Below are 18,424 nucleotides of genomic sequence, written 5' to 3' on the forward strand. Positions count from 1 at the left end.
ATACAGGTTTTATGGTAGTAGAGATGCCTAAAAGAGCTCTAAAACAAGCTGATGTGAAACCTAGAAACTACCTCACTAAAGCAGGAAATAAGGCATTGTCTCATTAAACATGTAGAAATAAAAATTGACACATGGCACTTATCAATTTATGTAACCAAACTTTCACAAAGACCGTAATGAAACATCACTGCAAGCATTTTTATTTCAGATGACCCAAATTAGCACCCTTCTGGGTGGTCAGAGAAGTCTCAAATAATGAAACTCCCCCAGCCTTAAAGCCAGGATAATAAAGAACTGCATGAATTACTGCCCTTGCCAGTAAATATTAAAAGAGATGAGAGATTTATGTGCTGTTACTGAATTGATCTGGTTTTATCTCCTTAAAGAAAAGATATAGTTTTTGAATATACTTATTTTTATTATGCCTTCAAACATAAGGACCATTTGTATTTGATTCAAAAAGATGATTGTTACATACGAAAGATCTGCACTTCCTTCTTTACCATCACCCAGTGTCACACACCTGGCTGCCGAAAGAAAAACAACAAGCAGAACAGAAGTGGAAGTGCAGAGAGTTGTACACTGGGAATGCTGAATTATTATGGTCCTCTAGAAGTTGTCTATCTATGCATTTTGGCCAGGATCTATTGCCTTGCCCAAAGCTGTTTGTCCATCTGAAACATTTCACTGACAAGTTCTGTGGTGGTTTGACCTCGACTGGCTGCCAGGTGCCCACCAAAGCTGTTCTATCACCCCTTCCTCAACTGCACAGGGGAGAGAACTGGGAGAGAATAAGTTTGAGGGTCAGGATAAAGGACAGGTACAAATGACTCAGCAGTTACCATTATGGGCAAAATAGACTTGACTTGGGGAAATCAGTTTAGTTTATTACCGATCAGATCAGAGTAGGGTAATAAGAAATATAAAAAAATCTCAAAGAAGCAGCTTCCCCCCCTTCTTTCTGGGCTCAATTTCATTCCTGATTTTCTCTGCCTCTTCCCCTGCCGTGGCACAGGAGGATGGAGAATGGGGACTGTGGTCAGTTCATCACAGGTTGTCTCTGCTGCTCCTTCCTCCACAGGGTGATGACTCCTCACACTCTTCCCCTGTTGCAGTATGGGGTCCCTCCCACAGGAGACAGTCCTCCATGAGGGGCTTCTCCAACAGAAGCCCTTCCTATGGGCTTCAGGTCTTCATGAACTGCTCCAATGTGGGTCCTCACGGAGTCACAAATTCTGCCACCAAACCTCCTCGATCGTGGGCTTCTCTCCCCACAGGACCACAGTTCCTGACAGGACCCTGCTCCAGCATGGGCTTCCCAAGGGGTCACAGCCTCCTTCAGGCATCCACCTACTCCAGAGTGGTATCCTCCATGGACTGCAGGTGGATCTCTGCTCCACCATGGACCTCCATGGGCTGCAGGGGTGCAGCTGCCTCACCATGGGCTGCGCCAGGGGCTGCAGGAGAATCTCAGCTCTGGCACCTGCAGCACCTCCTTTCCCTCCTTCTGCACTGACCTTGGTGTCTGCAGAGTAGAACCTCTCACATTCTCTCACTCATACCTTGGCCAGTGGCAAGTCCATCTTGGAGCCATCTGGCATTGGCTCTGCCAGACGTGGGGAAAGTTTCTGGCAGCTTCTCACAGCAGCCACTCCTGTAGCCCCATCACTACCAAAACCTTGTCACACAAACCAAATACAGGTTCATATCACTTTAAACTAGAAATATTTAATAGGAATTTCCTGGGACAACAAGAATAAAGGGGTAGGACTTGAGGATGAGAATGGAGCTAGAAGAGATAATAAGGAGAAGGATACCACACTGTCAGCTCTCAAGTGCAAGGTGCTGACAGAGCAGTAGAAGGAAGAAGAGGAAAAAAAACTCGAAGGGAGGAAAATACAGGAAGTCAGTATCTCAGATATCTTCTCACTGTCATTTGACATAGACCACTAGTTCCTGTTGACTAATTTCTACTGACTTTAGGAGGCTTGCACAGTAGAATTCTAACACAGTGAAGGAAGATAGAGTTAAATAAGGACAGTGTGTAAGATATGGAGATGGCAATCAAGTTTAAAACAGAAAATTCAAGACACTACATGGATTTGCAGAATAAGATAGGTATCATTAATATAGATATTCCCAGGTAAAACAGATTTTGAGATTTGTTATCCTAAATCATGAGTGGTTAGAAATTGAAAACTGTAACCGTATCTCATATTAAGTTTACCTGAGAATTTGAGTTTCCCCAAACCAGTCTATTTTCCTGTCTCTACACAGTGGCTTGCCTTTATTTCAGATCTCAGGAAGAAGGATCAAACTGCCCTTCCCATGGTTAGCCTGGAAGAATATTGTAGAAGGACTCTTTGATCCACATAATAGCTAATGTAGGTGAATGCCTCTTTATCATGGATGTCATGTGATTGCTATTTAGTCAATATCTACACAGCTAATTTATAGTTAGTAGATGTACCTGTAGTCAAAGCACATCAATCTTGAGTGTATGTATAGTATATTGTCTTGTTCCATTGAAATATTATATGCACCTGTTCAGGAACTGCAGCTTTATTAATATTAGAGTGCATTTCCAAGGGACTCTTCAAAGCTAAGTGTGTATTCCATTCTTGACTGCTGTCATTGATTGAGAAATACCAGTGAATATCAGAAGACCATGGTGAACCACACCATGGATGGGATCTCTTCACTGCCTTGACCATAGGTCCATCACATGTCATATCATATCATCTCATGTTTCCCAGCATCAGAAATAAGGTTTTATAACTGGTTATCTCATTTTTTTGGCTATTAATGAATATTTATCTGCTTTGTGAGTGCATTCTTTAGGGGATATGAAAAGAATACAAGGAAGACCTGACCCCTGTCTCTGCGCTACCCGAGTGAGTCTAACTGCAACAAAAATGTGTTGCACTTTTTTACTGCCCTCCAACACAGCATGATGAGCTCCAAAGATGAATTGCACCTCCAAAGTACACTTCTGAGTAGTACCTACAGGAATACCAAACTGTGGCAAGTCGCACAGGGGGATATTTTTGGAATCAGGAAACTCCCTCAATTTTCCAGAATGCAATAAAATATACCACAGCTTGTACTTCAGTGAAAAATTCACAACCAAGCATTCAGTCTTTTTTTCTTTTAAACTATTGGAAAATGAACAGCATGCTGAAGCTCCTTTTTAACTGCTTTTCCTCATTAATTTGGCCTCATTTCACAAATATAGACTGCTTGTGCCAAGTTTTTATACACTGCATTTACTTTCTTTCTCCAGTGTGCCAATAAAATTGTTTTTCATTTGAAGTCTAATATTTATTACTTTTGGTGTCACTTAAAGGAATAAATCTATCATGGAGCAAAGTGCAAGTCAATAAAGTAATGTACATACATCAGGAAAACTTTTTACCAGTTAAAGTAGCTACTATGTTACAGAAAATAGAATTCTTTGAAATATACTGTAGGGCAATATTCTTAACTGTAGCTGTAAATTCTGCAGTGAGCCAATAAAAGTGTGCTTTTATGCTCTACTAAGTGTCAGTTTTAAATATCCTAGGATGCCTTAGCATGCTTTAACCTCAATCATATAGAATTGCTCCTTTGGATTAAACAGAAAATACATATTATCTATTTTCCATTCAAAAATAAATTAAAAAAAAATCTGTATCGTTAGTAGAGCTTCCACAGAAAATCTGTCATGAAGACCTCTACCTCCTAATGGCTCCAGACTTACTGAAACTGTAAAATTACATAAAATAATGACCTGGAGGGTAGATATAGAAGTAAAATAGATACCCACAGCCACTTAAGCAATGTATCCTCTCCTACTCTTTTGGATGGCTCACTGTAAGCCAAAATGAGCTGTGCTCAGGCCAGAAACTCACCTTACCAGAATGATCCTTTGAGTACCTAATGCAGTTGGCAGGAAGGTTTCACTCTATTTTTTTCAAATGCTTTGCTGGGAATTAAAAAAACCCAGACAGCAAAAGGATCCATTTGGTGGACTTAACCCTCAGTGTGTGGGCTGAGCAGTTGGCTAGACAACCTTCAGGCTGGCTCCTGTCAAAAATTATGACAGAATCATCAAGTTGTCCACAGGAACACAATACCATCTGTAATGGGCATTATGAGTGCATTAAAAAATAGGCAGATGAATAGGCATACATATATATTTCTGAATATTATGATCAGGTAGATTCCCCTCAATTCATTTCCATCGGCAGACAGGCATTTTCTGCTCATTCATATAGAACCTCAGTCGTGGTTTAACCCCAGGTATCAACCAAGCCCCACACTTGCTCACTCCCCCACCAGCGGGATGAGGAAGAGAATCAGAAAGGTAAAAGCCATAAAACTTGCAGGCTGAGATAAAGACAGTTTAATAGGGAAAGCAAAAGCTGTGTGTGCAAACAAAGCAAAACAAGACAAGGAATTAATTCACTCTTTCCCATGAGCAGGCAGGTGTTCAGCCATCCCCAGGAGAGCAGGGCCCCATCACATGTAATAGTCACTTGGTAAGACAAACGTCATCACCTTGAATGTGTCCCCCTTCCCCTTCCTCCCCCCACTTTATATACTGAGCATGATGTCATATGGTCTGGAATATCCCTTTGCTCAATTGGAGTCACCTGTCCCGGCTGTGTCTCCTCCCAACTTCCCATGAACCCCCAACTTCCTCTCCAGCAAAGCAGAAAAGACCTTGGCTCTGTGCAAGCTCTGCTCAGCAATAACAAAAACATCTCTATATCATCATCACTGTGTTCAGCATAAACCCCAAACACAGCCCCAGATCAGCCAATGCAAACAAAATAAACTCTACCCCAGTTGAAAACAACCTCTTAAGAGTTTTCTTTAGGAAAAGGAATAGTATGCAAAACTTGGGTATTGCAAATAGCTCCTCTCAGACAGACCATATGTCCATGCCACACCACACTGATTTCAGGCTTCTGGGTATGCTGTGAATCAGTAACTTTCAGATTAAATTTGCTCAGTGAACATGCAAAATGGTGTTTTGTTTGGATTTTATTACTACTGGTTCTGTCAGAGCATCCTTAAATCTGAAAGCCAAGCTACTTTTTCTTCCCAGCTTATGCATTTCCAGTAGAAATGAGGTCTCTGATGGTCTAATTTCACCCCTATTCAATTGATGGTAGTCTTGTCCTGAATAAGGGCTTCAATCTGTGCAATTCTACAGGTGATGTGAGAGATGAGGAGATTATATACATAAAGGCAAATATATTATGGCAAAAGATCTGACTATCAGATGTAAACTGTCCTCCTTTTGGATTGGTACAAAGACAGGAAAAAAAAAGAAACAACATACCTTATAACATTTGTTCCCTTTAATTGTGCAACAGGAACACTAAAATAAAGCAAAATCAGGAGTCTCTTTCCCCAACCAATTTTCTGACAAATTCAGAATTACACTGATTTTGTGCAATTTGACCACGATCTGTGATTGTTCATCAGTTTTTTCCCTAGGATGTTTAACAAAGTGTCTCTTTTCGTACATAGTGTATTTTTTGGTGTTATCATTTCTAGTTGTTTTGAACCTCAATTTTTTTCAGACTGAGTTTAGTGTGCAAATGACATGCTGCACAAGGTCTGCAAGTACAGCATACAATTCTTTAAAAAAACAACATAAAATTCTTTTCACTGGTTAGCATTATGGTAAGAGTTGAGGTAGGGAAGTGACTATGGATGTGTAAATATTTAGCAGCTAGCTTACAAATACTGTAAATATTGAGATTTTGCAATACTGAAGACAATAGAAAAACAGAACTGTTTTTACTGCCTTACCTGCCAGTTGAAGAGGTTGCCAAGGCTTCCAAGTGCCTGATGATGTCCAGTGATACAGTCAGAAGATTGATTACCAACCAACACAAATGGCAGAAGAAAGCAGACATTTTTCTCTTAGAGGAGAAATGAGGCTGAATAATTTGCAGAAGAAATTTATCAAAAGACAGTATTCTGCTCTAATGTTCTGCTTCAACTATGGCAGTGAAGCACAATGCCCTAACAAAGAGAATAGAGACAAATCACTAGTGATAAAAAAGAAGCAAAAAGATCCTCAGAGTTTCTATGAGAGCAGATACTGATCAGCTCTTTGCTGGAATGATTTGTGCTCAGCATTATTATTTGTGCTGCTCAGCTGCCCAGAAGCTCCAATCGTTATTGTTATCACCTTCGCTAGTATGATCCAGAAGGAATTCATTCCTGCCTCAAAGACCATTCTTCTTTTAAAAGAAAACTCAGATAACTCGTATAAGAGCAGTACTGTCAACCTTATGAGATCTGAAGTACTAGTAGATACATCCCAGGATGTTGGAAAAGCTAGAAATGAAGCCCATCTCAGAGCTAGGGCTTGGTCACAGAGCTACCCCTTCTCATCATTGTAGTGACAGGACAAGGGGGAATGACTTCAAACTGAAAGGGAGTAGGTTTAGATTAGACATTAGGAAAAAATTCTTCCCTGTGAGGGTGGTGAGACACTGGAACAGGTTTCCCAGAGAAGTTGTGGATGCCTCATCCCTGGCAGTGTTCAGGGCCAGGCTGGATGGGGCTCTGAGCAACCTGGGATAGTGGAAATTGTCCCTGTCCATGGCAGGGGAGTTGAAATTAGATGATCTTTAAGGTCCCTTCCTACCCAGGTCGTTATGAGTAATTATGGGCGGTTGAAATGAAATATACACTTTGGACATTATTTCTGAGCAAATTTAAAACAGTAAAGAGAAGAGAAACTCAAATCTCTCTGCTGAGCACAAGAAAAGTGTTCCAGAGTACACTTAAAAGGGAAATGTGAAGGATAGTTCTGACCCATCACCAGCAGTGGGCCATTCTACCCTGTGGCTCAGATGCTTCTGAAGAACTGGAGTACAGATTTATGAGAAGGAGAGAGACAGGCTGAAGAGAGCACAGTCCTCACCCTCATTTCAACTCCTAAGTTCCAAGCTGTGTTCCCTTAGAAACAAACCTAAGGCTAAAAGTCTTCCAGAAAGTGGCTACGTACACTATCTATCAATCCCAGGGTAATTTTAGTTTCTTACAGGATCTGTCTCTTTCCACTCTCTTGCAATTCTCTTTGTGTTTAGTACTTGTCACAATGTTGATCCCTGAAATTGTCCACTGGCTCAGAAATGGTCATTCAATCCTGGAAGGAAAAAGTTCACTCAGATTGATTTTCTTAGTAGGCTCAGCACAGTGTCCAATTTCAGGTTAAATACTTTGCTTTTATTATGAACTAGAAGTAAGGTATTACTGTTCATATTTGAAATGAAAACAAACCTCTGTACATATACATTTACAATGTTGTTATTGTAATTATTGGTCTTGAGTCATCTCATTTACACTTCATTTTAGGACTTGCAGGTAGAAAAATTAGGGTATTGCTCCAGAGGGAAAACTCTGCTTTCTGATCAAGTCTATTTCAAACTGTTAGAATTAAATCCACAGCATGCAGAAAAGCCTGTGTTCCAGAAAAGCACCTTCCCTAACTGAAGTACTTTTTATGACCATTTAGTTCACCTTTGTTCTCTTCCTCCACTTCATGAAGATGACGTGAGTAATGATTATTATATTAGCTCTGGTACAATGAATGCTACAGCAGACTTGCAGCATAATTCTCTTCCTCCCCAGGGAATTGATATTTTTATTCACAACACAAGAAAACCTAGTTTATGGACAGAATATTTTTTTCCCCATTTCTGTTTCTTTATTTGGTTTTTGGATGCAATAAATTGATTAGACAGACTAGCCAGTAGTTTCATAATCCTGTTCTGAGCCTACCAGAATTAATTACTGTTCGCATAATACTATTCAGGAAGTATGTTTTAAAAAGCAGAATACTCATTATGGTATAATTTTCAAGGATGCCATCCACATGGAATAATTGCCAACTGTTAGGGGGACAGATGGTTGCATATTGCAAAAGGACAGGATAGCTTGCAGGTGAGGAGGTACCCAGAAATACCAGTTGGTGCAATGTGTGGTCCTGTGTGAGGTTCTTCTCCCTCATTAGATCAGATTTCACCTGCCCTGGCTGCAAGCATCAGTTGTATCAATGAGTGCAGAGGATCTTAAATAGCTACAGAACGGATCAGGGTCCAGTGAAATGAGTAATAGCATTTACTGGCTTCATGACACCAGGTGTCAGGTGTGGTCAGTGTCTGGTCCCAGCATAGTCCAGTCTTCAACATAGTCCTTTGCACAAGACTTGAGACAGTTTTGATCCAATTCCCTTGCCTCACATAATCCAAAGTTAATAAAGAAGGCACAAGAAAATATATCTGTCTAGAGACCTCTTTAGCAGCATATCTGCTGTTTAGTAAACATTTCTCAGCATCCAAAACTGAAGTAGCTGCACTTAAAACTGGGTCTTTCCTGTTCATCTTGTTCAGCTTACTTTTAAAACTGCACTTTTACCTGGTCAGTCCCTTCACTAAAGAAGAGTAAAACCTCAGATCTTGTTAATGCACAAATACAAGCACCTTTGATAAAGAACTTAACTAGCACACACAAAAATTCTTTAGGATGGTTAAATTTATTTCCTAGATCAATGGTGAAGGGTTTTCTCTCCCTAAAAGCTCACTGTGCCCTAAAAGTCAGCCAGTGAGGTCTTTCTATTACAACAGCCCCACTCATCTTCTCAAGTGTAGCAGTGAATCAAAAGAGCATCTGAGGTACTTAAATAGTACAAAAATCCTGAACATGACATCCAAGGCATTCCTAAGGATGATTCGTTAGGATGATACTTAAACAGAGATTTCTGAGTTAAGAAAACCATTTCAGCCAGTTACAGCAGTAAATATATCTAGAACCTGAGCTAGAAGCTTGAGGAATCCTTTTTTAGATCTTAAAAAATTATAACTGCTTCCTTTGCTATTTCTTATACAGAGAAGCAATCACACCTATCCTTATACAGACCTTGTCATTGTCATTGGAATCTTATTTTATTTTTTTCACTAAACAAACATTTAAGATGCTGCATCTGGCTCTGGGGTCCCCAGCACAGGAAGGACATGGACCTGTTGGAGAGAGTTCAGATGAGGCCACCAAGGTGGTCAGAGGGATGGAGCAACTCTGCTATGAGGAAAGACTGAGAGATTTGGGATTGTTCAGCCTGAAGAAGAGAAGGCTTTGGGGTGACCTAATTGTGGCCTTCCAGTACCTGAAGGGAGTTTACAGGAAAGATGGAGAAGGACTATTTATAAGAGCCTGTAGTGACAGGACAAGGGGGAATGGTTTTAAACTGAAAGAGAGTAGGTTGACATTAGATACTAGGAAAAAATTCTTTCCTGTGAGGGTGGTGAGGCACCAGCACAGCTTGTCAGTGAAGCTGTGGATGCTGCATCCCTGGAGGTGTTCAAGACCAATTTGGATGGGGCTTGGAGCAACCTGGTCTAGTGAAAGGTGTTCCTGCCCACGACAGGAGGATTGGAACTAAGTGATCTTTACAGTCCATTCCAAACCTGGCCATTCTATGATTCTATGATGATTCTGTGAAATCAGGGTAACTTCTGGAGAAGGATATTCTCTTTTGTCAAAATACAGACAAAGTCTTGAAGTAAACCAACAATTATACTCCTATGTCACTTTTGTTTTGCATCTTGCATCTGTAGTGATACACCTGAATACTGCACACCTGAAGAGCTCCATAGCTGTTAAAGACTCAAACACATTAATAGGATTGGAAGGGGAAAGACACAAATCACTGCTAAAGGAGAAGTGGTTGCCACAGCACTGGGATATAGCTAAATGTGACAAGATCTTCAGAGGCTATTAAGTTAATGCTGTATCATATTGAACAAAGTATAGTTAGCCAGTGATGATTCATGTATTTTCCATCACAACTTAATAAATGGATACAGAAGTTATATTGATTTTCATGGATGAGCAAGTAGATCTGAAATCCGAAAACTGGATGAAATATAAATTATGAAATACGGACAACGCGTGATGATCTCATAACTGGCTGAGAATTCTGTCACTTGAAGAAAGTGTACTAAACCACAAAGGTTTATTTTGACACACTATCACAATACTTTTTTTTTTCTTTTTTTTTTTTTTTTTTTTTTTTTTAAAGTTTTTTAAATTTTTTTTTTTTCTTTTTGAATACTTTTAAAAATACTTTTTTTTTTTTTTTTTTTTTCTTTTTTTTTTTTATACAGCTTGTTAAACTTCTCTTTGTGCCATTAGGATTCTCTGAAGCCTCGACTCTAACTGTAGAAAACTCTAATACAGAGTACTTAGTTTGTCATAAAGTGGAAAGTATTAGCAGGAAAGTAGCAATGTAAAAAGGGCAGCTTCAATCAATAGCACAGAATGAAGAAATATATAGAAAAACTAAGTTTTTGTTGTTGCTTTTTTTTTTCATGAGAGCTTGACAATCAGCGTCCACATTCATTGCAATTAGAATCATTAGGTAAAAATTCATTTTTCCAAAAGAGATTTTCTAGATAATAGTTCCTTCTCAATTTACATTGTGGGGGATTTCGGCCACTCTCCTTCCACAGATTGACATTTCCAACAAAGATTGGTTTCTATAGAACCAATTTTCTTTTTCATAAAGCAGAAAGGAGACACCTCAAACTTGTAACTCAAATTGATTTTTAACCTAAAACTAAGATCTTTTCCACAGTAACATTGGCCACCTTCTATTGGAACTATGAAAATATTCTACTAGTAAGGACCTGAAGACGGAAACAGACCCTCTTGGCTATTTTTCTGTGTTCTACTGGTCAGATCAAAAATATTAAACAGAGTAGTACTGAATCATCAGAAATGTAAGTGTATGGGTTATTTAGAGGTCAAGAAGATGCAAATGGGAGTTCAGCAGTCCCCTTGTTTTCTGATCTCTGCAAATTTCTTTGAGAAGTCAGTAAGAAGCTTTTTGAGCCTTTGAAAATAGAGTGTGTTCCCCTTAAGCTCCCTACTGCTCACTGGTTTAGTTCTTTTCTCTTTTCATGCCCATGGAGGATGGCACTGTAGAGACCCTTTACAAACTAGTCATGAGGCAACAATTTTTGAATAATTTTTATCAGCAAGGCTATTTATTATTATTATTATTATTATTATTATTAATTTCTATGCACTTATTCACATTGACTACAGAGGAATCCATCTCTTTCCAGAAGTCTTCCTCCCATTCCCCAATGCCTTGGACATTTCAGCTACCCCAACACGCAATGTGCATTCACATTGGTGGAGCACCAGTAAAGATATTTGTGGAACTTCACTTCTAGTACTTCATATCTCTCAGATACTCCCCTCAAATTAAAGCAGACCACATAATTCAGTCCTGGCTTCCCTGCAAAATTACCAGCAATTTTGGACAGATCACGTGGCTCAAAATGATCCGAGATATGACATGACCCTTGAGGTCACATCAGCCTGGGAAAGTATCTTAAATGTTTGGGATCAGTTCTGTGACACCACATCAATCAAGATCAATAAAAACCCTGAAGAGATACTGAGTTTGAATTATTTGCTGAAAGAGAATTCCAAAGTCTTCAGTCATTCAAGCCAGCAGCAGGACCTCGAGGCGAGAAGGGAAAGGTCTGTGACACACTTGAGATCAGAACAGGATGCTTCGAGATTTTTCATTTTTTTATTTCTAGTAAAAACTACCTTTATGGTGTTCAGATACTCAAAACTTTTGAAATACAGCTCCTATAACACAAAGCAGATGCTCTCATTCCTAGCTTCTGTGTTTCAAGATGGAAAATATTTTGATGTGAATGGACAATTCTCTCTTAAGGAGAGAAAAGAAAACTAAAATTTAAAGTAAAAATTCATTTTCACTCGTATATTCCAGCAGCACTATTTGTAAACAGTTATAAGTTCTCAAAGATAGTTTGCAGTTATTTTCTTTAGCATGCTTAGGAAAATGCTAGAAACAAAGTACCTTGCTGCGTATTTAACTCATACCTTTTGCTGATGTTTTTAACAACTAGACAAGAACAATTCCTTCCTGAGTTAACCAGCACCACAACACACCCATAGCCAATTCTGCCAGCTAAGATCACTACTTCCATTACACTTCGCATAAAGTTTCTTGGCTGCAATTCTTCAGTCCATTTTACTAAGAAACACTCTCAGGTTTTGTATATTAGGCAGCTGGAACAGCCACAAAAACTAAGATGATTTATTCATCTTAGTTTTGTGGCTTAGTATTTAATGATTTAATCAATTTTTCTCCCTGTTCTCTCTCTACAGAGAGGAAAGAGGACCACGTGTAGAGAACCGCACGCAACAAACATTGGTGGAATAGAAGTTGTGCCAATAAAGAGGGGTAAAAGGAAGATAAAGCAGTATCCAAATGAAAAGATTCAACTAGTGAGACATCATGATGTATTGAAAGGGAGTTATCCCCTTGAGTGAGAAATTTACTCCTAACTTGAAGAACAACAAATATTTAAACAACTGTGTGAAAGAAAGAAGAGATTTTGTCCATAATGTGATCTTTCAAAAATGAATGAAAAGGTTTTCTGTTGCTGCTTTTAAGTATAACTTCAATTCTCATGAGCAGTAGATGTTTGCAAATTGCTAACCTAAATGAAGGTAATAGACACCAAAGGCTGACTCTATAGCAATTTTTAGCCTTTTTCCTTCTATTTTACTATAATTGCTTATTTAATTTTATTTCACCAATCTATGAAATGTAACCAGCATTTATTGTTAGTTAAGTAGTATATTTACCTCATCAAAGTCCTTGTTAGCAGGATTTTGTTAAAGAACAGAATCCAAACATAATCAGAGACTTATCCAAGTGGCCTTCATTCGGGTAGATGATCTGAAAAGGTTAAGAGTAATCCTTAACTATCTCACCTGTACACTTGCCCTATGGTGGAAGCTCTGCTGCTAATATTAACTCTGCAATTTCACTACATCCACTCCCTAATATCTGAGTTTTTCTACAGCCTCTCTACAAAACTGAAGGTAAGAGTTTACACCACACACAGAAGAATGGCCTGGTGACTTCAAAAGAACCAACAAACACTCAAATTGATTTCTGCAGTAAGTTTCCTCCAAGAGGACATGAAGCAATTTCCATCCCATCTCATCCCCTCGTAGATACTGCCTGTCATTTGACATTCAACTCAGGGGAGCTGAAGGCATTCCAAGTTTGGAAACTCATAAAGCCATGGGTCAGGTTGCGCAATACAGTGTTTGACAAGAATCATTTTAATGAGCAGATATCCTTAAGGTATGCTACATATTTAAAGTCAGAGTATGTATTGCACAAGCTTATTACATAGAGCTTTCATTGTAGCAAGGGAAACCGGCATTCTTGGAGTGCCAGTGTTTGCTTTTACTTAGGCTTAGCTAAGACAAAATCCCCCAGATGTTTATTTTTGAAGTACTACCCTTGGTAGTATATTCTCTTGCAATAAAAGTAACCATTGTCAAATGTTCTAAAGGAACAGAATCATCTCTTCTATAAAGCTATACACTTTTTTCAGGCTATGATCAACAAAACTTTTAATATATGAATTCTTATTTCTCTAATGTCTAGATTTCTTTCTGTGATGCAGGTACCATCAGTTCTACTTCTTTGAAAAACACCTTCCACCTTCAAAACAATTGAAGCTTTAATTCAACAATGTAGTCTCATAAGATTATTCAGTGTTCTCTGTAGACAGAAAGTAAAATCTACTGATTACATTTTCTAGAGAGGATGACTTTTATTTCATAAATATTATCCATTAAACTAGCTGATGCAGGGTGTTTTGTGCGTGGATTAACTTTCCCCCTCCCCAAGTCAACTTCAAGAAGTTGCAGGGACAAGGGGATGTAAAGAAAGGAGGAAAACAGAACAATTTAGGAGCAGTAGCATGTTCAGATGGTGTCAGTTGCCAAAGTTCAGTTTTAAACAGAAGCATGAGAGCCAAGTCTTCAGAGTTCCTGACACACCTAACATTGATTAAACCTCATTGGGAATGCAAGGCCAGTAGTTATAACTGGCATTCCTGCTTCTGCAAGGTAGGGAGGATCACAAATAGCTTAGTTCATGAAAAGACATACCAGTATGTGTCTAGAAGAAAATGAATTCTCTTTCCTGCTGAATCAGCCACCTTATCGCTGCAGAGCTGAATTAGCAACAATTGACTTCTGCAACCGAATTAATCCCAGCTCTCCAGGAATTAGAATCACGGAACAGCGAGGAGTTGCTGCCACCCTGTTACCACCATCTGAGTTACTGGAAGTTATGAGGCCATGGTAGTTCTCCTTATTGCAGGCAGATCTATGATGAAGCTCCCCCTCATTAGAGAAGTAATTCCCTGAGATGTAGGTAGCCTTGCATCTGGAAAACCTCACCAGAACAAAAACAAGGGAACAAATCCATGGCAGTCACTGGTTTAGTGTTACACATTAGGTGAAAACTGCAAGATGACATTCAGTTTAGTTTCTTCAAGAGCTTCAGCATTTGAATTCAGCTCATTTGAATTCTGTCAGAGAACTTGTTCATGTTAATGAGCCCAACTGCCAAGTCTTCCAAATGAAATGCTAAAAGGCCCATGAGCAAGGCAGGGAATACCGCAGGTACAACAATGTAGGACGTGAATGAAAGGCTTACATCTTACTGTGCAAATACTGAGCATTTTACTTAACTGCAATATTAAAGGTTAAATGTGCTTGATCTAACATGCCTATGCTTTTGCAGGTTTTGCCTTATTTGCAGCCAGCTAACAGCTGGACTCTAGTTTTTCTCCACCCCATCCAGCTGAGATCCAGCTGCCCTCAGATCCAGTCACCAGCAGCTGAACCAGAAACACAGAGGGAAGAAATTTGGAATTTTACAGGAATGCCACTGCTCAAACACCTCCTGTGCTTCCAGCAAGGGGCAGCTTTTGGGAGACTCTGATTTGAGGACTTCTGGTTAGAACAAAGCCAGAGCTGTGAAGGACTGTTTTGTGAAAGAAACGTGCTTGTGTGGGGGATGAACAAAGGTAGCAAGGGCAGCAGCACCCAACTGTTACTTTTCAGCACTGAAGCCTAAGAATGAGGATAACTCCTTCTGATAGAGAGAAAGTCAAGATCTAAGCCGCTGAATGTGAAGTCCTTACTCATCCTTCAGTTTTCTGAGGCCTTGGCTGGTGTTACATTACAGATACCTATAGGGTCTGAGACTTTGGCCTCTCCCTCATCAAATCTGGGCCAGAGAAGTTATACACCAGAGTATCATACAGGTTATCCTCTCCAAGGCCTAAATAGAGCCCTTTCTTAGTGGAAACTTGGACTTAAGTGACAGAAGTTGATTAGAATCTGGTGCCTGTACATGAGGATGTCATGAGCTGGGAGGGAATGTAAAAATTCCAAGATATGAGCTTTTGCAAGGCCAGCAAGGAAATGCAGGTCACAGATCCAGGGATTTCTTACTCCCATTTCTGTTCCAAGCAGATAGCCCTTGCCAGCCCAGAAGTTCACACAAGGCTGGGAAGCACTGTGCTAGTGTAAGCTAACCTTTTTGTGTCAGACCTATAGTATGGAATTTTGGTGTGGTTCTTCAAGAAGGATAATGACTTTCTCCCAGGAACCCTATTTCTTCTTGAGTTTTTTAGGTAATATTGTTATGGCTGCCAGGGGTGGATCAGAAGGGCAGTGAGAAAAACTTGAATCAGCTGCTGACATCAAGTAAAACAGCCTCTGGAGCCACACAAGACAATCTAGCTCCTGGGGGTTTCTCTTGCTAACAAATTGCTTGATTTGATCAGAATACATTAGAAAACAGAACAAGGTTGTAAAACAAAGGTTTGGGGTTTTTTTAAATTTTTTTTTCTGCTAATTGAATGCTGATTTCAGCTTAGGTCATTAAAAAGTTGAGACATTGACAAAAGCAAAGATGGAGTGACAAGTTGAACTCCTTGTTCTACCTAGTCCTTCCCAGAGAAGGAGAAAAGACATCCCTACCACTCACAGCTGCCCAAGTACTGTCACTTCTTCACCTGATGTTAGATCCTGTGTCTCAGCATCAGGAAGCAGCAGAACCTGAAAAGGAAAACTGTCATATTGGTGAATTGAGATGAAAAAGAACAGTGTGGCAGGGAACAAAGAAGGATCTGCATGTGGCCATATCCTTGCTGTTCAGGAGATCAGGACTAAGCAGCACTGCAAAGTTGCTTTCATGGCATTATGGGACTTACAGAACATGATTCAAACTTATCAGGAGGAGCAAGAATGAGCTGCAGTTGCTGTATCAGTATCAGCAGAGTTCAGGAAACCTAGTGCTGAATGAAGAGGGTCAAGATAGTGTAACATTGCAAGATACCTGCAGTAACACCCATAGAATCATCAAATTAAGATAGCAGGGTAAGGAATAGAGGAACATAATAAATGTTTTTAGAGCTGAGGAAAACTAAGAGATGCATTGCAAAGAAGTGCTTAAAAGGAAACACCACTACATCCCCCCAAGTAATGCTCCTTTTTTCTGCAACTCCCTTCTGTTGGTAAGTAAAATTGCCTCCTGCAGAAAGAAGAAAGAGCAAAACGCAACCCACAGCTCAGGTTCCACAGGGAATCTCTAGTGCTGAGCAGACCTTACAGTCATCAATCCTTATTGGCCACCAACATCTCCTTTGAATCACAATTCTTTTCAAATGCCCGAAAGCAGCTGAGAAGGAAAGAATGTGTGTGCCGGCCTGGTAGTCATGCTTCAAGAAACAGAGAAAGTTTTCAGGAGAAAATTAGAACAAAATCAGATTAAACAATCAAACATAGGTCACAACCAGAAGGAAATGTGCAGTGCATCTTTCATGCAGGGTACAGTGGCAAGGCTGTAAATATGTAAATACTGTTGGTATCTGTAATACATAGAGACACCATCAGGCAAACAAGGTTCTGTCATCATCTCTGGCACACAGGGAAAACAGGGTAACACTGTGAAAGAGGAATATTTCACAAATGTGCTACGTGTTGTTTGGCAAATACCAATAACCAAGACTTAAGTTCTCATTCAGGCAAATCTAGTAAAGATATACAGTTGCTTGTTCTCACTCAAATATAGAACTTAATCCCCTCCAGCAGTGGCCACCCGGACTTTGAAGCTGGGCATAAGTACTAAGAGAATAATGCTACACACTTGTTGCTTCCCCTGAGAGGACAGAGAAAGAAAGGGCTAGAAATTTGACTCAGCTGTGAATTCTGGTGAACCACTACTTTTACCCAGAAAGATGAATTTTCTAACAAGAATTGTTTGCAATTACCTCCTTGTCTTGAATGAGTTCTCATGATAAAGTTTTAAAGTTGTCAAAATGCTCATCTTGGCAGTTTGAAATACAATTCATTATCTTAGTTTGGGACAGAACTGCTGCTCACTTAGTATTTTGCATCTGGTTTGAGAATCAGGTTTAATTAACATGCACAGAATTCCATTTTACTGATTAATCTGATCCAAACCCAAGAAATATTAATAAGTTGGGTCCGTAGCCATGAAGATTTTGCTGAAGAACCAGATTTAATAGGAGTTTAAGGGGGAAAAAAACCATGTTATTTTAGTAGGTGCAAGATAATCACAGTTTAAGAATGCTCAAGATAATCTGTGAACTTACAATTTTTATGCTGATACGTAAAAAAAAAGTCCTACGGCCTTTAAGAAACCCCGTTTAACTAAACCGTTTTGTTAATCTTTATTTATTTATTTATTTTTAAAGCTACTTCTGCTATATGTTACATCTAAATGGATTATAATAGAAGGAAATTCAATTACTTTGGTCCTCCTTGGCAGGACTTGGTGTAACTGTCAGTCCTGCTGCGCCGCACGTACGGCCACAGCGGCGTTTTGTGCTGTGCAATGCAGCACTCTGCAGAAATTCCTGATTCAGTGCTGAATTAGCTGGCTCCAGGGCTGCACACACAGAGTTGGGAATGCTGCCACGATGACTGGAGTGTCGCTGGCCCCAGCTATGCAGACCCTAATCCACAGGTAGTTTGGGAATTTCTAAGCAGCACCATACTGTGCTGGTTTGCAAGCATTTTAAGACACTTCAATACCAAATGACGGTACATTTCTTTTCTTTTGTTCTGCTCCTTTAGTTTGTTTGTTTGTTTGTTTTGACCTGCATTAAATTTATGGGTGGATAGCACCTCAGATACTGCTAAAAGTGGTGAAGAGACGTAAAATTTTTCTAACCCTGTCCCTCCTCTAGTACTTATATTTTCTCAGAAGTTTTTAGCATCAGCACTGAATTCTTTTCCATAACTACAGAATAAAAAAACCCATTAAAAATATAATGCCATTATAGTCCCAAGAAAATTGGCAGGAGAAGCTAAGTAGCATTTTTGGAAGACAATGAGACACCAAATTGATAGAGCTCTAGAAAAGTTATTTAATAAATTATCCATGTGCAAGCTATTGCTTTCTTCTCCTACTTTCAGTTGTGTACCAGGGAAGCTTCAAAGACTAAGCTCATGGGCAAATGAC

The sequence above is a fragment of the Neopelma chrysocephalum genome, unplaced genomic scaffold (assembly GCF_003984885.1).
Source record: "Neopelma chrysocephalum unplaced genomic scaffold, ASM398488v2 Primary Assembly neopelma1_60, whole genome shotgun sequence".
Taxonomy (NCBI): Eukaryota; Metazoa; Chordata; class Aves; order Passeriformes; family Pipridae; genus Neopelma; species Neopelma chrysocephalum.